The sequence below is a fragment of the Dreissena polymorpha genome, chromosome 4 (assembly GCF_020536995.1).
Source record: "Dreissena polymorpha isolate Duluth1 chromosome 4, UMN_Dpol_1.0, whole genome shotgun sequence".
Lineage (NCBI taxonomy): Eukaryota > Metazoa > Mollusca > Bivalvia > Myida > Dreissenidae > Dreissena > Dreissena polymorpha.
The window spans coordinates 77,011,809-77,035,810 of NC_068358.1; positions in this window are offsets into that span (position 1 = coordinate 77,011,809).

Sequence of the window (24,002 nt, forward strand, 5' to 3'; positions counted from 1 at the left end):
AAGTGTTTTTCGTGAAGGAGTAGCGGATATTTTAACCCGGTAAGCCAGTTTATATTTATATTTCTTTTAAATAAATAAGCCCTTTCGGCTCTACGGTGTTTGTGCTCCCCTCGGTTTTTTGTTTCAAAACCGTAGACGTCGGAATAAAAAAGTTATTGAAGCAAAACCGTCGACAAATTTGTTGTTTTATTTCTTGACCTTCGAGATGTTGGATGTTCGAATATCATTTTCTCTCATAATAAACAGTATGCGTGCATGTGTACAGTAAAATATAACATAAATCACGAATATTTTATTATCTCGACGCGTTGTTATGTCTATTAATTCATTTAATGCCGAATTATAACGGGTTAACCCCCATTTTTGGAACTAAACTTCCTTTTAAGCACATTTTGGGACCTGACTTCCAATTGTTTTATGCGAAATAACTTTCGTGAATGAATTCCGCATTGGTGCGAATGTCTTGGAAAACATTTTCACTTGAAGGAATCAAGAGTTTTCTTTTTTCTATTATTTGTTTTATTATTAATTTGTATTATTATATGTTTTATCGCGTACTTAACGCTAACATTTAGTGTGTGTAATATAAGACATTCGACGGTTTTATAAACACAGTGTAAGTTTTACCTGTTTATTTTAACACATATGGACATACTTATGTTTGAATATGCATCCAACGGAATACTATGCTTACTATTTCCAGATATCTAGACGCCAGTTATATATGTTGAGGATGCCAAGATTAAAAAAAAACGGCGTAACGAAGTGTGTACCGCTCTAGAATGCGATAGGTACACGAAAACCCACCAATCAAACAAAAAAGATTACGTCGAAGTACCGTGCCAAACAATCACATATACGTGCAATAAAAGTGTAATGAAAAACAGAAGAGGGTAAAGCCGGTTTGATACTAGTATAAGGTTGATGTAACCAAATACTGCCATTGTTGCGATTCGGAATACATGAAGCAATTTGGAATACCTGACATCTGCTTAGAAGATGCATATCGGTGGATGTTTTTTTATGACACTTAAATATTAATTGTTTATTTAATACAATGACATTTGACGCTTTGTACCATAACGATACTGATACATGTATGCGACTTTGATATGACACATTTTGGACGACCTTCTTTTAAACCAGTTCTGAGTTGGTCACTTTATTACAATCGCAAAAAGTGAATTTGTAGTGGATAGAAAGATTTGTGCAAATGCAATACACGATATGATTTCAGTAGAAGTGAGCAATATAATTTTTATACATGTATGTTTTTTCTCTTTTATACCGATGTGAATACATATTATTTATGACTGTTGTATTGAGGGAATAAAGTATTGGTTCACTTAGAAAGATTATTTCGTTTGTTCCTAACATTGCCTTCTAATCGTTAGTAATGTTAATATGTCAAATGCATAACGAATTAAATCCGACCCAAATCTTTTTATCATGTATGTAAGTGCTGAATACAATTGAAAATTTATGCAGAGACATCGTAGGAAGAAATGACGTTACACAGATAATGGTTTATTTTCATAACAAAGTGAGAAACTAGCATCATGACATATACGGAATAAAACGTGTAAGTAAGTAGCACTAAAAGCAATTATATGTCAGACGTGTCTATGTAGACTTTATAAATAAAACAAAAACACTACAAACATCAGCTGTACATGTTTTGTTATGTTCGTGTTTTTATTTGCTGTTTTAGTCCGGCTCTGTTGAAGGATTCTTTCTTTTTTTTTCTTTTTTTTCTTTTTATTCAATATCAAACATACAATGTAAACATGTATATGATCATACAACATAGTGATTGTACAAAGCAATAAAGTTCAGACATGTTATACAAGATATGCTAATATATATATATATATATATAATATATATATATATATATATATATATATATATATATATATATATTTTAGAGAGAAAAGAAAGGCACAACAGAGGAATAGTTATGAAAAAAGATGAGTTGTATAAAGTCGGAAGAAAGCATACTGGACTTTTGTGTTTTGTTGTATATTCACAATGATCTTGTCAGATTGAAAAATAAAATAAAAATAAAAATATAAACAAAACTATTTTAGAGAGATAAACTAACATTAGGGTGAAATGTATATAGGTGGACAAAACATTATGAGAATTGAATCCGATTCCATTTTTGTTCAAAGATTTGTAATGTGTCATTACTAAGGGCTATTTCTCTCTCAATCTGGATTTTTAGTTTAAGACTATGGACAAAACAATTAAAATTTGGTACTTGTTTTTTGTACTTCATGTTTAAGATAAAATATTTCATCAATATAACCATAAAATTCACAATATTATTACAGTCTATTGATTTCAATGAATTAATTCCGAAACTTACATTTAAGAAAGATAGTTTAACGTTTAGTTGATGTTGTTCAAGAAAAGATATTAATTGATTCCAAATAGGTTGGATGTGTTTGCACTCCCAAAAAAGATGTTCTATAGTTTCAATGTTTTCACTGCAGAAGTCACACAGATTTGAGTTAGATAATTTGCATTTAAAGAGATATTTATTTGTAGCTATAATTCTATGGATGTATTTATATTGAAAATTTCTCAGTGTGCTTTCAATAGTTGCTTTATATGGCATGGTAAATATGTGTTTCCAATTAAGTTCATTTTCTCCAAAAAAGACCATTTATTTTGGATTTTGGAGTTTTCTGTAGGGCTTTTAATTTGTAGTGTGTAAAATATTTTATTTGTTTTGTTTTTTCTTTCAAGTATGTTTTCTACAAAGGTTGTTTGACTACATGGTGTATTATTTGTATTGATTTCAGATTTAATATGTATGGGTATGCTTTTGATTAGTGTGTAGTACTTCAGAAAATTATTTGAAGGTATTCCGTATATGTAGCATATATTATCAAAAGAGTAGAAATCCTTAATTCTGTAGTCATATAATTGGTCGACATATTTAATGCTTCGTTCAAACCAGTCTTTATAGAAAAACGTCTTATTGTTTGAAGTTATGTCTTTATTGTTCCATAAAATTGTTTTACTGCTGGTTTGGGTTTCTAAGTTATGAGTGACATCACTCCACGCTGATAGAACATCAGACAGAAATATGTTTTCGTTTGCAATTTCATGTAAGATAGTATTGCTGATGTTACATTCAAAGAGTAAGGAGTCACCATATTTTTTTAGGATTTTCTGGTAGAATAATTTCCATTTACTCGTATTGGTATTATCTAGGTATCGTTTAACCCAGCTGCATTTGGTTGCATTCAAGAATGAGTCAATGTTCGTTAATTGGATACCTCCATTTTCTACAGATTGAATTAACTGAGTTCTTTTTATTTTGTCAGGCTTACCGTCCCATATGAAATTAAATATTGCTGATTTTATATCGTTAATAACATCATTTGGTGGATTTGGGAGGACTGTTAATACATATATTAATTTTGGAAGTGCAAACGTTTTCAATACTGTGTTTTTTCCGATTAGTGTAAGTTTACGATGATGCCATGATTTTAAGCAGTTTTTAAAATTCTGTAATTTAGGTAGTATGTTTTTAAGAACTGTATCCTTTTCATTATTTGTGAATGTAATTCCTAACGTTGTGGCTTCCTCGGATGTCCAATTAAATTTCATTTCTTTTTTATGTTGAACATTACTTTGTTTTAATTTACCTATTCGTAGTACAGTGCATTTACTTTTGTTTAGTTTAAGACCCGATGTCATTCCGTAAAGGGTTAGCGACTCTATAAGATTCTTTCTTGCATATTCTACATTTAAACTCATGTGGTCCACGAATAGGGCATGATATCTCAATCCTCCCCTGATGTAAAATTCCTGATTACATATACTGCAACGAAAGATGCACTTATTTTCGCCCTTTAACCTGCATCATCTGAAAAGACAGTAAAAGAATGGTTAAAAAAGTTCATAGCAGAATCAGGTCGACACGTCATAAAATACATGAAATTAATTATAATATTACTGAAAGATAAACGTTCTATTATCTCGTAGACACAACCCATCTTCTTGAAAATAGGTGAATTGATTCAATTGGTCGGCAGGTTTTTCGAACAGCATTATTATTATTCTACAGTAAGTAACGTGATTAAGAAAACACTTATATTGCACCACGTAACATGCTATAAAAGCTATGTAAGCTCTTTTACATATGAAAGAGCTGTTTGTCATTTGGAAGTCAGGTCCCAAAATGTGCTTAAAAGGAAGTCAGTTCCAAATAAGTTAAACCAATAATGTTTGTCAATAAATTAATTATCAGTGATAAAACGGCGTCGGTAAAATGAAATAATCATGATTTTATTTATATTTTACTGTTCACGTGTGTCAATACTGTGTATTATAAGAGAAAATGATATTTGTACATCCAATATCTCGAACGTCCCGTAAGTAGACAACAGATTTGTGGACGGTTTTCCTTCAATAACTTTTTTATCCCGACGTCTACGATCTTGAAACAGAAAACCGAGGGAAGCACACACACCGGAGAGCCGAAACGGCGTATTCATTTAAAATAATTATAAATACAAAGGGGCTTACCGGGTGAAAATATCCTCCCTTCCTTTAAGAAAATCCAACAAACGACGCCATCTTTGAAGTTTTGCAACAACTTTCTCACTTAAACGCGGTAAGCTCCCGTATACGCGTGCCCCCCTGTAGGTCTATCATATCTTACATAAACCATGGGAACAAAGAACACTTACAAACATTATACGGAGAAGAATTCTCGTCTTCTAGCAGTGGAAGAATTTTTATGGAAGACAGGACAATACATAGCGCAGTATTCAACTTTAAAATGATTTAAGCTGGGATGTGATGGTTCCTGCATGGTCGGATCACAGAATTGTCGAGTTATAGTTTAAGATAAACTGTTTATTGTTTTCATTTAACATCAATGGTAAAAGCTATCTGATCTTTGAAATATGCAAAAGCAAACAATAAAATACAACACAATTATCTGTAGCACGCAACAGTTATTTTTGCAGCTTTAGAGAAAAAAAAAATTGTTAGCAACTGTATCAACATGTCCTACTTTATCCTTGTATATAATCCATGTAAAATGGATATCCCAAATCACTGCTTGCCCTTAAATGAGAAGGTAAAGTAATACTCATTGACTACAATGTTAAAAGTCTGCCAGCACTAAAGACTCGACCATGCTAGCGACTGAAAACTATGTCCTGGCGATCAATACCCGCAACACTAAATCCCAACAATTATGTTTTGCTCTCCTTAAATGTTCAAGAATTAGCATAAAGAACATCATAACCAGCGCTATATGACGCCCGGCCGTCAGATTGATGGATGTCTTGGCTCGCCCACAATGATATTTACATTCGCTTTTATGAATAGAGTTTACATGATTTGATTGTAGGATCTTTGCTAGGATATGTCGCTATTTCAATGAAAACGAGTTAAATGTTCCTCGATGTGTTTCTGTTTCTGATAAATTTGCCGTTCAGGGAGTATAGCTTTTTTATCGCGTGAACATGCTTCTTCTTATTGTACTGGAAGTTTTTTTAAGGGAATAAAACTTGGATGTTTTTTTTTATTCAGCATGTGCATGTATGCTGTTTACGTGTATATGTAAAGACTATTGTTCAGGATGATATTCTCGTAAATTAACATTGAGTGAACTTTACATGCACGTTGCTCATATTCAAATAATTCCATTAATTAATTTATTTTGCTGGTAAAAATCCTTATCAAAATTGTAAAACTCTGTAACATCGTATACATTAAAGGAGAGATGTTTATTGGAATTAGTAACCTAAAGTGCATTCACAAATCCATATACAAATCCTTTATTTTGACATATTACACTGCTTGTACAATCTTTCATCACGATGACCCTGCAATGCGAGACATTCTCAATCCTCATGCGAACTTGAAGTAGAAATGAAGGTGCTGTCAGGACGCATTAGTCGGGATTAATTTTTTCTTCTCCCGACTTGACAATTTATAACAGAATGATTAATCTGCTGCGTTATAACGCCAGCGAAGCGTTTCTTTGAATATTTGACAATATTTGCCACTTTTGTATTTCCTCACCGCGGCGGTTTGATGTAATTTCTTCTTGTAGTCTATACAGCCATGTCTTTTATCAAAATAAATGCGATTCGTTGTCGATACCATTCAGAGCACAAAACGTACATCATAGCTTTCGACGGGAAAACTTTTCTAAACGCCTGTTTAAGTCATTGGGTGAACACTGAAATGATATGACTGAGATGGCGTGCAAGATGTTATGTTAATGGTTTTTATAATAAGTTAAACTCAATCCGAGATAAAACACATAAGAAAATTATATTCAAGAAAAGTATATATAATAACAATTAAGTAAAATCACTATAATCACAGCGCTGGCTGGAATTGCTGTCTAAATACAATTGTTTTTTTTACTCATTGCTATTAAAATTCAATAGTTCATATATTTTTTTTGTTTATGATACAATATAAAAAGCAAGAAAAGAGTTATTACTGTAATTCCTCAAAGCCTATGACAATTAATTTTAGTTATGATATCATTTGTCTTTGTTAGTCTAAACTCAATTGTCATTTCATGTGCTTTCAATGCTTTGTTTTATGTCATTCAGTATTATGTATAAAGGGCACATTGCATCGAGCAATAGTAACATTCTACTAATAGATAGATAGTAAAGAAAATGCATTTTCTATTCTCGAAAACATTGTTTATGGCTGACTCACTACTATACGATTCCGGACGCTGGTGGTCATTTTGAAAGCGTCTGGCAAAACAATTACTAGTCTAGTGATTTGGAGCTGCGTGGAACAGAATGTCAGTAGAACTTTGAAAACGTGTGCATAGATAATTGACGTTCTGCTCGAATAAGGTTCAAAAGCCATGCTCGTCAATGTTAAAAGCCTAATAAGAAAAAAGTCATGGAAAAACTCACGTTTGTATTTGGATAGCTGGAGAGGAAGTCAATTTAGGCATTCCTGTAGTTGAGAATGTAGACTTGCTTTGTCTGGAGATAGTTTATATGTCATGGTACACATACATTAAGATTTTTTTATCACGAAGTAAAACCACACACTTGTCTTATTCAGAGTTTTTAAACTAACAAAATAGTATTATATGCCGATCCACGTACATATAAATAATACATTGTGTAGCTTAGATACTTTTCATATCCATTCAAGACATCGTTATTGAAACATAATATAATATATTATTTATTATTTTACAACCCATCAGTACTTCTCAACTTTGAAATTAATTTAAATGTAAATGCACAAAAGATCATACTTCGTATTTCGTTAAGTTTAAAAGGAATGCAACAACATTTGTCAAACTATAAGATAATGCAAAAGTGTTTGCAACACAAATCATTCGCACTTTAAAGATGCTGATTATTATTGTCAAAAGAATTTATTTGCAAATGGATTTATACTTTTCGAAATATATACATTACACTTTACTATTGATAAAAGGTTTTAATTAATCGTAACATATATGCGAGTTGTATTTCCTAGTTCTCCGGCTTGTCAAAACTTTGTTTATACTTCGCGTGTCTGTGCATCTAACTCTACATTAATATTTCCAGATATAATAGTCAACGTGGAAGCTTAATTTGATAAAGACATAGGAAGAAATGCTGGCAGCCTTTTTGTCTTGAAAGATATTTTTCGCTTAAAAAACTTGTCAATTTTTTCAGCAAATATGTATTCAATCTTTGAGGATAGTGAAACAGCGCCAAATATTTTTTATACAAGATATTAATATCTTTCTGAAAATGTAAAAATCCAGCATCTTTAAGGCGTAAGAAAGTCTTTAAATTTATACTTTGTTATGGATCTGTTATCATTTGGTTATAATACGCAGAGAGATGAGCTGCACGAATACAGAAGGAAAGAGATACACCTATATTATATTATGAATCACTTAATCAAAGTATATACATACTTGCTCATGGTTCGCTTTTTACAAATGTTATGTGTTTGTTTTTAGACAGGCATTACACGCGATTCCTCTTGATGGAATCAAAGCATTCATGAAACATCAAATATAAATCATTTCTTTGTGTTAAAATCTGCAACAAAATCATATCGGTTGTTAAACTATGACCAGATTTCCGGTCCTAATGATGTAAGAAATATGTGCAGGCTGTTTAACTTGTTACGATGAAAGTCCTGCGGTGGTGCTCAATATCAATACTGAATTATATCGGGTATGTTTATTAACCACATACCTGATTATATCAGTAACTACGCATGTACATATCTAAATTGATATTGTCTGCATTTATAAATCATCTTTCACTTTGGGCATATTTGCATACGAAATCGTATTATAATACAATCATTACAATATGTATATATCTATATCTCACCTCCTTCAAGAATGACCTTATCCGATTGGCTTAGAGCAGTCACGTGCCCATGGAGCATTTTCCATACACCCCGAGTAATTTCGATACTACCCGAGTAATCGAGTAGTCGGTTTAGATATAAGCGTTACACCGTTACTAGCGGTGTAACTAATAATACACTGTAATATATTGATATTTTGTTTAACGCGTGGTTTGTGATTTATTATTTGTTAAAACACACCTTTTTTATATAAAGAAGTAGATAAGAACAATAATTACTCACCTGATACATTCACAGACGGTTCATTATGGTCATATGTGTTATTTGTCTTCGAAGAACGAATAAATAAAAATTTAAAAAATGTTTTATTCAATTATGTTATAAACGTCAATATATTCATTTATCACTTTTTGGACTGGAATTATTTCCTATATAAAAAAGGTATTCACTACCGGAACTTTTGAATACTTTTGAATACTATTTTTTCATATGTTGATTGTTGTTAAACATGTAACTTTGGTCTCGAAAGTTAACTGCATATTTACGGAATATAAAACCAATCGTTGCTGTAAAGTATTAATAAATAACGCAGCAACCGAATGAAATTACCACAATTTTCTTCCGCAGTTAAAGTCGTTTATATCAGTCATGATTATGTCATAAACAGTTTTGTGTATATGTTTAAACCCTTTAGGTCAAAGTTGAATTTAATTCAAAAGCAATCACCAAATACAACTTTTGAGATAAAATTCACATGGTGTTATTGTAGTTTTAAACATAGCATTAAGTATAAAATACCCTTATATCTAAAAGATTGAATTTTGATTTTAAACGATATTTTTCTTTATAGATTTTTCCTTTAAGTTTATCATTATGTATTTTTAAAATTATGATATACGCTAATTCCCGTCTTCGTTGACATATTTTTGCCGATTCATCCACGAGCCACCTATAAGCGAGTAGTTTTAGACTAGGACTGGAGGATTCATATTTCGAAAAAGATGTATCACTCGTCCCCCCCTTATTCCTGAAGCTCAGCTCTCTGCGTGAGAACACATAATGATGAATCATTCGTCATCGGTTTGGGCTGTGCTATATCATGTCGCATATTTCCTTCAGGGTTGGCATCGGTGTCGTTTCGTGCACTAATGTATTATATGTCAACAAAACACAGCTGAAACAATTTATGGATATGTTTTATGTACAAATAAATGTATTTGAAAGACAATTAATTTAGTATTGATCATTGGAATGTCCGCAATTCATAATGCATAGTGAGTCATGAAAAATACGTAATAATGTTATCCATTAGATGTTTATGCTCTAGTTAGTACTTATATTCAAGCTTTTATATATTATGAACCTTATAATTGTTAAATTATTGGATTGATCTTAACCACTGTATCATTTGTGTGTTCAATCTTTTACGCAACTTTGACAGTCAAATGATTCACAAACAGCGATCAACTTGGTATGAGCATACATGACAAAACACATATATATGGCCAGTAATTATTTAATATATGTGTTCTAAAATACCAACCGGCTAGACGCTATAAGCTAATTTGATGGATGATCTTGCCACTATGAACGTCTAACGGAGTGTTAGATTCTGGATCCAATAAATAACATGACGTACACAATTGTACTTTTTTTAAGCCATAAATCTTTGTATTGCAAGATATTTTGATGCTTTCAGTCAGAAGCAGATACATACTTTTTAATTTTAAAAGGAAGGGATTTTCAACTAACAAAAGCAATATGTAGATATGAAGACTAGTCCTAAGTAGTTATACTTGTACATATTTATTCAATCTCTTGCAAAAAGGGATTTTCTATTATTAAATGTTACCTTTAATTAAATTATAAAAGTTATCTTATTCCCCCCAAAAAATCACACTTTGAATAGTATAGTAAATCGGATATAAAGTAAAATTTATATTTTGGAACCCACCACCGTGTTAAATATTTTGAAATTACTATGTGAATAATCACTTTGCCTTTTTGTTGTTCTGTACGAATGTGTTACATTTTATATACGTGGAAACTATATGTATTATTTCATCGTTAATTTCTTGGTATATGACACACGATTTTACCAACAGAATCGGTGAGAATAAGGGGACAACACGCAATCCAGAAGGTTTCCTTTGTGACGTGTCAAAGAACCCATAATTGACTTATATTTCAGCGGTAGACTGTTGGCGAAAGTCATCGTGATTTAGTACTATAAATCAGAAATAAGTATCAGCGGGAACTGCGTTATTAGTGTTTAGGTAACAAATTTGCCAAAGATGCGTACTTTTATAAATAAGAATTGAAGTGGCTTAGATGTCAATTATTATTTAGACCAAAAACTAGTTGTTATTAAAATTATTCTATATATACGTCTGCTATGAGATGTGCTTTGTATACATAATATTTCAATAAAACATAGCTAACTTGATTTAAATTCACCTTTCTTCAGCTAAACATATCTCTTTTTAGAAATAATTTTAATCTTCTCTCGCAAACAGTCTTTTTATTAAGATTTGATTGTGTTTTCATATTCAGAGATTGCAACTTCAGAAATTCAGGGGAGCAAGTGATTCACCTGCATAAACTATACATCATATAATCCCAGTTTTCTCCTACGCGTAAATGATTTGCTTTATTGGAATTATTACATTAAGTTTTAAAACTAAAATACTAATATTCCAAATAAATCTGACTGTCAATTGTTTTGATTTACTAAATATTACTACTTATTATAAATAATAACATAGTTAATTATTTCAGTGCTACATCATTATTGCAATTATTGAATTTCTTTAAAAGTTTTTTCGGACAAAATGATATTGCAATGCTGATTCTTGATATCACTGTTTAAAGTGATCCAATATACAATTGTTGATATCTTATACTAGTTTGTATCAATATAAACGCATTTTTACGGGTTTCAGTGCTATTCTTTTTCCGTCCCCGTCCCTCATTTATCATCACATAACTTCTTGCAGACGTAATGAGTATGGTCAAGTTATGTCCATAAGTATACTATCCTTTATACTCGAGACCTAACATGGCCCTATGGTGTTCAGGCCCGTACCCAGGCACTAGGCCCAGGGGCCCGGGCCCCCCCCCAGCTGGCTGTCGAGTAATAATTTTTTAATAATGGGTCTACTGCAAATTTTCTCACATGAAAGGGCCCACAGTACACTTCCCTGCAATACAAATGTGCAGATTTGTTTTATTGCCCCTGATACACAAGGGGATTAGCGCTAATTTACTCGCCAGTGGAGATAAGCCCCTAGGCATTGTTTTCTTATCACCTTGTACACACATCCCCGATCTGTCAATTACCCATTGTGCTCAATGCTTCATCTTTTGATGGTGGGTGTAACATGTCTTTTGATTGGACAAGGAAAGAGAAACAGCGAATGGATTAAACTGTTACAGAAGGTCGTAGGTCTGAACGATAATAATGTTTTCTCTTTTGAATTATAACCTCCTCTATTGTCATAGCTTATTAAACATTTCTGTGAAAACTGTCTTGTAGATGATAAACATTTTATAATGAATTTACTTTGAAATTTAATATAGAGGAGGTTTGATTTCAAAGAGAAAATACTAGTAGGTTATATGTCAGTTACTGACATATAACCATAGTAGTATTTTCTCTTTGAAATCAAACCTCCTCTACAGTCATACTTTATGTTACATTTCATAATAAAGGTTTTTTAGTTTCAAAGGTTGCTTTTACTTCTTTATAAAGTGTAATACATTTCTGAAATCTAAAAGCTTTAAACATGTGTGTGAATTGCACACCAAGGGATCGTTGATAAAGCATGTCACGCTTTTTTTAACCATTTTTACCCCGGCATGTCACAAACTGTTACAAAATCTTGGACCCCCTTCCCTAAAGTACGTCGAAAACTCACACTTTCAAACATGTTTTTAAAATTCATACTTAATTTAAATTTAATCTACAACTCAATTCACTATTAAACCGTATTAAAATTTCACTTACCGGTAAAAGAACTTTCACATTACAGGCTTTTATAACTGTAGGGTTGTTACGATGAGCAGTATGAATATTTATCCACGTGTTTACCTCTAATAAAAACGAAATTATAATTAAGATTTTCTTTCAACCCTTTACTAACTAAAAATGGAACAGTCCAATTATTTCGTCATTGAAATCTGTGTGGAGGTTGTGCCTATTGAATAAGCCGGCCCAGCCAAGTTGCCTATTAAACATTCGAACAACAGAATCAGGAGATACGCAATTCGTCTTATTTTTACATAAAACTAATTGAAATGTTTCATAAATTTTAGAAAATTATTTTTAAATTCTACGAAAGAAATAATAAATAAATTATACAATTTTTTAAAAATAAATGTGTGACATCACACATGGCCTGACTCCCCTCCCCCATGTCACAAACTGTCACTTTCTTACTCATCCTCCCCCCACCTGGAGCGTGACATACTTTATGGACGGCCGTAATGGTTAAAGCTTGAGACTTCAGAAAGGTGCTGATTTACTTGTTATATATCCATAAATTTATGACACAACATATGTTTCTATATGCATTAAAACTCACATTGAACAGTGGTTAATAAAAAAAATCTATTCGGGAGGGTCAACCCCTCCCGCACCCTCCCCGTTTGGCCCCCCCCCCCCAGTCAACATTTCCTGGGTACGGCCCTGGAGCATTCCGTGTTTTCGGTTATTAGTTATGTCCACTTGGAGTGATGAGGGCCTAAAATATTTGTCATGGATACTTGAAACCATAGCGAATGTCGTGCTCTCGAATGTCCTACCGGACCGAATCGTAAGATAGAAACGTTGGGCATTTGTTATTTTTAAAATTTCACTTAAAGATAATTTGATTAGGTAACGTATTTTAAGATGGGTCCTTATATACCCACTTGAATGTATTCCTTATTTCATTTTGCTCAATGCTTATGTATTAAGGACAGTTATTTATAAGGATGGTATGAAAATGATACCACCGCCTAATACGCGGACATTTGGATGTTTAACTGATGGGTATAATGCACACTCAGGTAATAGTTTTGTCTGCGTATATCTATTTAGAAAGAAAAGTCGTTTTATGCCAAAATAAACATATAATGTTTTTGAACAGAACAAGTGCATGTATGTAATCTAACACCGAATGGTATGAGCAACTTATAAGTCAGTCAAAAACACAAAGATTACTCAAATAAACTAGCAAAGCGTTTTAAAGACACGGTCAAGTTAAAGATGTATTTCTTTCTCACCCGCAACAATATTGAATATTCACTTTTATGAATAGAGATCACATGACGACGGCATTTTAATGAAAACACACAATTTAATTGTTCATCGATGTGTTTCGGTTGCTGTTAAGTAATGATTTCAGCGCTTCATTTGTTATTATTGTAAAATGTGTGTTCTTTGAACATACTTGTTATGATTGCACTAATTGTTTTTAGCTTAAAAGTCAATAATTCCCCTAATAAATTTGTTTTGTTTGTAAACACAGTAAAGAGATGTTGAAAATACGTGATTTAGTATGCTAGAACATACGATATGCAATTGGTATGAGTAAACCGAAGTAATTTCAGAAATCCATGTACGTATGCAATGTTTTGACAGATGACACTGCGTGCACAGTCTTTCAACATAATGACCATGCAATATGGGACATTTTATATCCTCAAACTTGACGTAGAAATGACGACGCTGTCAGGATGCATAAGTTTGGATTAATTTTACTTCTTCCGACTTGACAATTTATAATGAAATGAGTTATTTGCTTCGTTATAACGTCTGCGAAGCGTTTCTTTGAATATTTGACAATATTTGTCACTTTTATGTTTCCCAGCCGAGGTTGGTTGATTCAATTTATTTGTGTAGTCATTTCTGCAATTTCTTTGAAAAGATCGTGTGCGATTCGTCGTCTATACAATTCAAATGACAGCTTGTACATCACGGCTTTTAATAGTCAAACATTTTCGAGCGCCTTTGAAAGTCGATGGACAAAATTTAGCACGCCGACTTCAGCATGTTCGATGTTTATACATCTTTCAAACGATTCGGCAGTGAAACAAACTAAAAGAAAATGATTCTTAAGGAGTAAATGTAACTGCACTTTCGTTTAATTAAAATCGTTACACCGGGTTTTGGGGCTTTTCCTAAATATTAAGTTCGAAGCATTTCGATTTCAAGTTTGAATTCTATATTAATGGCAAAAATTCGATGTCAAGAATGCAATTATAAAATCACCGCAACATACGATCACGAGACAATAACTAAACGTTACATTATCTTTTCAATGCTCACGAATTTCGTATCTTATCACTTGGTTTATATAGCATTCATGCTTAATGAATTATGTTGTTTTCATGTTAATTTGTACGTACGAGATTGTAGTTTATTTTTGTTTATTTCTTAAGAAAACAACACAATATTTTATTTCTCGCCAAGGTTATTTCAAATTGTATGTCAGTGATTAATTCTGGAAAAGTGTGAGGTTTGACGCGTCATTCGAATTAGACCCACAATGCTTTGAATTGACCGTTCGGAGGCAGCTGTAATAATGTGTATTTTAAATGATGTGTTGATTATATAATGTCCTGTATTGCATATGCAATTGACTTACATTTCTGGAGTTTCATTATTACTCGAAGAATTAAATGTGTTTGTGTGACATACTTGCAAATATGATTTTGCTGGGTGACTCATTACAAATGTGATACAAAACAGAACAACATTTAAACCGATTTTTGTTAGCATTGTCACGTATAAACATCGCATTCTTATGGAACATGGATTTTGTTCAGAACAATTTGCATATATCTTCTTGTAATTCGTGAAAGGAGAAAGAATTACATACGAAAGAATGGTCCCCATATAAAACGTACGATCTCTAAAATTAAGTAAATCAACATATGCATTCAGTTAGTAATGTTTTATACGTCGGTCTTGTTTTAATACTGAGGTTTTATTGTTGTCAGTTCGTGTTGAAACAAACGGGAAAAATAATCCGTTTGGTAACAACTATGATTTGTGTCTAAGTGCACACTAAGTATTTTTCTGGATGCGATACGTTGTTGAATCAGAGAAAACTCTATCAATATCCGCTTACTTTGATATAATTATGTTGTTTTGTGTAAAATAAAACCATCTATCCGGTAAGCCTACTCCATCTGGAGTTTGCTTTTTCCAAACACGATACCTTGTTAAATAGGAAATTTTTTATATCGACATCCGCATCCGCGCAAAGACTTGTTTTTATTATGATGAGTACATATTCTTCGATATAATTACATAATTATTTGGAACAATAAACATTAATAAAAACGAGCGATATTCAGTTATTGTATTCACAGCCTATTTACATCGCTAATCGTTTTAGAGGAAGACACGTCCAATATTAATGGACCATCTTTGCGTTTGGCTGTAATGTCTTTCGTCTGAAAGATATCTTGTGCACTTGAACCAGTGTTGACATCAACTAGAATCTGTTTACGTACAGTAGTGGTAGCGCATTTCTTTTAATAAAAAATATGTATTGCCATTATGTGATTATTGTATTAAATATACCATGTTATTAACTTTGATCTAACAGGTTTACTATATAGAGAGAAGACCAAGAAACATGTGTTGTTTGTAAAATCCGTGAATAAATCTGTAACTTATCGGACGGGAAAATATTTTAACCTCAGGTCGGTTCGATTAGTTTTTGTGCCATGATTAATAAATAAAACAGTTGTAATGATTATGTTTAATGAATTCAAAGCTAAACCCAATAGTAAAATGCTATTGTTTTGTATTGCAATAGTAAAATAATAGCTTTGAAATGCAGTATGAATCTTCTATTGTGTTTCTTTTCAATATATGATCATAGATAGAATTAAATTTATAAAAAAAACAACAACGAATATATCTTCTGAAATCATAAAATAAAATGATCTTATTTTTGTGAATAAATATTAGCAGCTTAGCATTATACTTTGCAAATGTATGATATACGATAATTCCCGTTCTTCATGGCATATTTCGAGCGGATTCATCCGCAAGAGACCCATGAGAGAGTAGGTGTAGACGGTGATTTGATGATGAATATTTTATGACGGTGTATCACTCGTTCTCTTGTTTTCCCGCCGCTCCTCGCTCTGCGTGTGAAAACGCAATGATGAAAGATCCGTCAACGAATGAAGCTGTGATCTATCTTATTGGGGTTCCCTTAAGAGTTGGGATGGACAGCGCTAACTGCAAAACTGTTTAGGAACTATATTTATCGTGTTTAATAATGTGAACAGTACCAATCTAAGGAACAAAGCATGGAGATGTTTTATGTAAACATATATATATAACATTGTGTAACTAGGTAATACTTGCTAGAACGCACGAAGTATAATTATGTTGAGAATTGTTTTATGTCATGAAGTACCTTGTAATATCATTGAAATTATCACTATCAATATATTGCCACAAGATTTTTTGATATACTTTCAAACTTAAATGGCAAACTGTTCAAATCCAACAGAGATCAGCATGGATTGCAAAGCACATTTGCAAAATGGACAGACGTATTTAAAATTTAAATGCATAGCAATTTGAGATAAGGCTTACTGGAACTTGGTTAATTTGTTAATGTTTGGAGTACTAGGTATTTTCACAAACATATTGTGCATGGTATCAAATTTAACGTCATTTATTCTTAATAGTGTTGTTCAGAAACCCTACCTTAAACAATGTTCTTATAGGTTTAAACTAACTGCATATGCTATACAACTTCATGCTTCTCGATCTTCATTTATCTCGATACATAATAAACGATCGTTTACAAAATCATACATATTGATGAAACGGCCTCTAGGGACGACCCGTTACACAAATGCATCAAGCCCCGTTTGCCCAGAGCGACGCTCAAATGGTTTTCCCTTTTTTTCACCTATTTGATTTGATTTGTGGTTGTATCAAATAAATGTTCAGATACCCTTCAATGTTTTGTGATTAACTCTGGGCTAAATGTAAGCTCCGGACACACCCAAACTGATATGCATTGACCGTTTAAAGGTTTTTTCAATAGTTCAAACTGTTTGAGCGTACACAAACTTACTCATTGGTCCTGCTATAATCTATTTTCATAGTCATTTACCTGTTATTAAAACCATTTTGTATTGAAACGAAAATATATCTATGTGAACTTAACATGACTTTGTACAATGTAGTCAATTAAATGTTTTACGCAATAATAAGCATGTAAGTGTATAATTTTAACGCAATTTATTTATATAACTTTAATTTTGTAAATCTGTTTTTCGGACCAAACATGGAGAAAAAAAGTCTCTTATAAAATTGCCATTCTCACTCTAGCTTTCATCGTGATTCTGCACCAATATAGAATCAATGATTATCTGCAACCGACAATGTAACAATTTCCATAAATCTTCACAGTCCACGGTGTTGTGCGATTTTCATTCGTCATATCTTATTACATAACAACTTGCATTTATGACTTCCATTGGAAGCAAAACATCTGTTAGTAACTGCCATTGGAAACCATGAATTATTTTTTTGCGTCCTAATGTAACCATAACTATATTTTGGTTCGGCGCTACGTATTTCCGGTTGTTAAAATAATGGCGACTTTGAGTGATGGCCGCCTTCGAACGTTTTCTTAAATACGGGTAATCGCAGATTTTTGCCTTGTGACTAGATACGCATTTCCGAATACAGTCTTCAATATAATGGTCAACACATTTTTTGTTAATTAAACGGTAACTTACCAACGCCTAACTATATGGTATTTATTCAGATATAAGTTAAAACAAAGGCTCTATTCAGCACCCACACTTGTACTCAAGCAATTAAAGTGCTTTGTAACTTCGTTCTTACGACACTGACTCATTTCATGACTCCAAGCCATACACGATTTTACTGCTCTTATATTGTTTGGTAGATATTTAAGCATGTACTTATATTGGAACATTACTTAGTTTTGGGTATGGCCTTTTCAGCCGTGACTATAATTAAATTTTGAACTCAAAAGGTCGATTTAAACAATTGCGTTTGCCCCGATGATAGTTTTGTACTTACTGACTGATGGTTCAATGTAAATAATAACATCTTTCATAGGTAAAGTATATTATGTTTGTGTCAAATATAGAATCGATGACTAACATATTTGACGTTGTCCCATCCACAGGAGGAAAAAAATGCTGATTACCGTAATTACTCTAAGTTTCGGACACTCTAAGTTTTTGGACACCCTCTTTTAGCACAAATAGTTTTTTTCTGACTCTTAATTTTCGGACATATGGGTGTTTGTCCATAATTAATGTCTCTTAATTTTCGGACAATATATTTTACCGCGCTTTTCTACAGACTTCGGCTCTGTTTTCACTTATCTTGCGACACTTCGATCGTAGATTTTTATAGCGGGATCAAGGTCATAAAACCTTGCAGATTCATGCCTGAGGGCAATGGACCATTTAATTCGCGTAATTTTGTAAATAACCATGTATACCGGAAGAAAGTAATGGATTCAACAAACAACATTTGAAACAGTGTCGTCCTATTAAGGAAGCAGAACGTTTTCTGTTTTTACGTTTTGTTTAATAGCATTTCAGGCAAGAGTCAGCAAATTAATTTTCTTTTATAAAATTGCCATTCTCACTCTAGATTTCATTGTGATTCTGCACCAATATAGAATTAATGATTATCTGCAACCAACACTGTAACAATTTCCATCTATCTTCACAGTCCGCGGTGTTGTGCGATTTCCGTTGGTCATATCTTATTACATAACAACTTGCATTATGACTTCAGTTGGAAGCAAAAAATCTGTAAGTAATTGACTTTGGAAACAAAGAATTGTTTATTTGCGTCCTAATGTTACCATAACGATATTTTGATTCGGCGTTACGTATTTCCGGTTGTTGCAATAATGGTGACATTGAGTGATGGCCGCCTTCGAACGTTTCCTTTAATACGGGAAATCGCAGATTTCTGTCTTGTAACTAGATACGGATGCCCGAATAACGTCTTCAATATAATGGTCAACACATTTTATTTTATTTTTACTTAAATGTTAACTTAGCAACGCCTTACTATATGGTATTTATTAAGATATAATTTTAAGCAAATGCTCTATTCAGCACCCACACTTGTACCCAAGTAACTAAGAGCAATTAAAGGGTTTGTAACTTCGTTCTTACGACATTAACTTATTACATGTCTCCAAGCCATACACATGATTTTACTGCTCTTAAAGTGTTTGGAAGATATTTAAACGTGTACTTATATTGGAAGATTACCTAGTTTTGGGTATTGCCTTTTCAACCGTCACTATAATTCAATTTTTGAACTCAAAAAGTCGATTAAAACAATTGAGTTTGCCCCGATAATAGTTGTGTACTTTCTGACTGCTGGTTCAATGTAAATAATATCTTTCATAGGTAAAGTATGCTATTTTTGTGTCGAATATAGTATCGATAACTAACGTAGTCAATGTTGCCCCATCCACAGGAGAAAAAGATTGCTGATTACCGGTATATTAATAATACAAATAATAAAACATAAGAATATATATTACTGCATGGTGGTGTATTATAATATAACTGTCTGATGGTGTAATATATTTTTTCATGGTGGTGAATACTCTTTCTTCATTGTTGTGTATTATTTAATGTATGTTTTTTTAATTAAATATTTGCATGGCGGTGTATTATATAAATGCATGGTGGTTTATTATATTAATGCATGTTGGTGTAATTTGTTACTGTATGGGGTTATATCATCCATTGTTGCATGTCTATCTTTATTCCAAGACGTCAATGATGTGTAGCCTTGCTGAAAATGACCATTTAGATTCTACATTAATTTGTAAACATTGATTGCATTATACTCTCATGTGTAAGTTATTTTTATTTTCTTTACGAATGATACAGTCAAGAAATGAAGAGTATTCGTTGGTTTTGTCATATCATATAGCTATTAAAAATCAGTTGACAAGCGTTTTATACTATGTTCATTAAGTTTCAGACAGAAGAGCATCATTGATTGTATTGTGTATCCGTTGGTTGACATGGATTAACAAATAACGCCCGAACAGCGGGCTATCTATAATATGTCAATACCAGTTACAGAATACTGAAATGAAAATCAGACAAAGCTGCTCCTGTCCATACACTTATAACCAAAGATTTTTTTTTTTAAATAACATTAACCTTCCAGTAAACACGGATAAAGAATCAGTACCTGGTCATCTTAAGGAAACGTACCCTTAACGCAGACTGAACGTTTCCACGCAATTGTAAGGCGGACTCCAAATCCACTTCCACCATGACCATAGACTTGCTTAGCAATGTCCCCAGACAGTTGCTAAACTTCCGTTCTGTTTTGACACGGGTACAATGTCAACACAATAACAGTTCTATTGACACAATTTGTCAACATTTCAAAAATGTTAATCAACCCACCTCATTTTTTAAGAGACGTGTTTAATCACAGTATCATTTTCGGAGCAATCATCATGTGCTTTCACACGCAATGCGAGGAGCTGTAGGAATATCATATGTGTCGGCAACGACAAGAAATAGAGTAAAAATTTTGACAAATATTTAACTTCATGTATTATATAAAGTAAAGACCATCTTGTTTATTTTTATCTGATCATTAGTTACGCAGTATGCATTGATATTGTTGATGTTCTTGTATACTACAAATTAGATCACATCGGAAGACTCTGACATGCATGCAGTATATCGAAATAACGAAAACATAATTATTTGAAAGAAATATACATTTTTACAAGTCTAGCATATGAGTAATTTTATTATAAAACAAAAATGGTGGTATACATTTCAAACATTTCACCAGTATTGATCGTTGTTTATCTTAAATAAATAATTTTCCTGACCGAGTCTTTTTCTTAAATATCTAAACTATTTGGTCAAAGGGGTACCCTGTAACATTATTTTTGCAGAAAATGTAAGCAGCAATACTTTGTGGATGAAGAGTTAAATTATCTGCAATCACCATTCAGCCATGTTTGTTGAAAACCTGGTAAATAATGTGCAAATGCGTATCAATTGAACAACACTCTTTCATATTGCACAGGGAACTTAAAAGTAAATTCAAATATATTTCACAACTGAATCATTGTCTGTACAGTATCAAATTTAGAATATTAATAATTCACCATTTTGCAAACGATTGGTATAGTGTAAAATGAAACCGTCTGATAGATGCATTAAAAATGATAGATATGCTAAAAGCATGTTGTCAACTCATATCATTATCAAGCTTAGAATATTAATAGTGAAAGCCATATATCATATAATGATGATTTTTATTGTTGATAAACATTCCAAGGCCAACAATTGTTTGTTTGGAACTCAGAAACTTGTAAGACCACAGTTGAATCTTTCCGCCCATTCAGACTTATAAAATCGTTTGTTTCATTGTGTTTTCTGTAACTTTCTCCAACGGACCCATTCTTCGTAAGCTGAAATACGCAACAATCATGCTCTTGTTTTGGCGTTGATTTGGAGTGCCTTGTACAACGAATAATTCCTGTGTCGGAATATTTTTAAGCTATGTATAAGCGACCATTATGTCAACGAATTCAGGAAAAGCCAAACCATAACCTATCAATGTCGTCGTATATCGTAACCGGTTGAAATTCAAATATATATGTACAACTGCCCAACTGAACGATCAGCGAAGTCATCCAACGTAACCAGTGAACAACATTTTCCTCGTACACGCGAGCGTGCTGTTTGATGTTTTGCGAAAGGAAGCCACTGTATTGCTCATTATTTACGCATAATTATTAGCGAATTAATTAGTTTTTTTTCTCAAAATACTGCGTCCTCCTCTTCCTCATCCTTACTCAAATCATTGTTATCATTGTAAGTCTAACCGATATTCTTTTCTTATAAATAATAAAACACAGACAAATTAGGCAAAGGCGATTGTATTTGACGCAGTTTTCTACAGATCAATGCAAATACAACTCTTCTGCCACTCTCATGTATTTAATGTTCAACAGCGATCAGCCCCCATGTCACCGCTCAGTTGAAGAATCTTCAATATTTCCGTAAATGTTCCGATGCCACCTAAAGCAATGTACCCGGATCGGGTTAGAGTCTCATCTGACATGGGCTTGTTACTAAACTGAACATTAAATAATACGCAATTTTATTGACAATCCACACTGAAGTACATGTGACCGATTAGTATAACACAATAATTTATAAATAAGTGGGAGGGTGGGTTTTCTTTCTCTTTGTCCTCATCCTATTGCCGTTAAATATACACCTTCAAACGGAGAATGACTAGATTTATAACGCATATAAATGAGAAAACAAAACGAGGAACTCGTCTATATTTTGCAATTAACAAAAACCGTACTGTCTAAATAAAATGCACAATACCAAAACAAAACAGTATATTTCATTTGTACACAATACCTTACGATTTGTATTTGTGATATAAGTCGGATAGACCCGCCAGTAAAATATATCAATAATATTATAATTATAAATGGATTTGAAACAATTTAATTTGTATTTCTTTATTTGGATATAGGTTAGCATACACACCTTAACTTTGCACTCAGTTCTTTATAACATTATTGCGGCGTTTTCTTGTAAACTGCGACAGTGATGTCACGTAACACGGCCTAACATGACAACTGTGGTTCACTTTTTGTTATGCTATTCTTCATATGTCCATCGATATTTAAAAAAGAGTGGTGTTTTGACTTTCTGGAAAGGACCGACAGTTTTGCAGCATTTATATATTATACATGTTTCTTTTGATTCTGTCTCATGAGTTCTTTTCTTTTTGTCCTATGTAATTATCAGTTATCAACAGTATTGTTTGGTCCCGTCATATCATTCAGCTACGAAAGAGACTTATTTCAATATTATATCATATGTTAAAAGCAGCAGAGCATCATTGATTTATCTATTGTGTAATCGTTTGTAGATATGAATAAGTAATTAAACTTCATAAGAACGATCTTTAAAACGACTTAATATATGAATAAAAGAAGACTGAACACTACCACTTAGACATGTTCCTTTTACTCACGATTTGTTCCAAGGTGTTCATAAACATTTACCCGCCGTTCTTGTGAACACTTTTGCGGATCAAACATGTTACTTCGCGGACGCAAGGGAGGCACCAAATCTACTTCGACAAAAACCATGTAATTGATGAATTAAAATTAACAGGAATGTAAAAAAAATGTTTGCATAAATACGGTGCTAGGATGAAACGTTACAATATCACCACAGGATGTCAAAATAAAAGAGGTAACATTTTATGTTCGGATGTAAAAAAATCGACAAAAATACGTGTCTATCATCCTGACTCTAAGAGAAATATGACATGATAGATCGCATCACCCATCGTTGACATTGTGGTTTCACACGTTGAGCGAGGATCTTCGGGACAACGGGGGAGCAAGTATACATAAAATATGCATAACTAAATCCCAGTATACACCTTCTCGCTAATGGGTCTCTTGTGGAGAACTCCGCACGAAACACGTCGACATAGACGGGAATTAGCGGAAATGAAATAAAACGAAATTGAAGCTAATATTAAACTATTATTCAGAATCTACAGTTACAACATAATTATTAGTTGAAAATATAGCCTTTGTTGTATT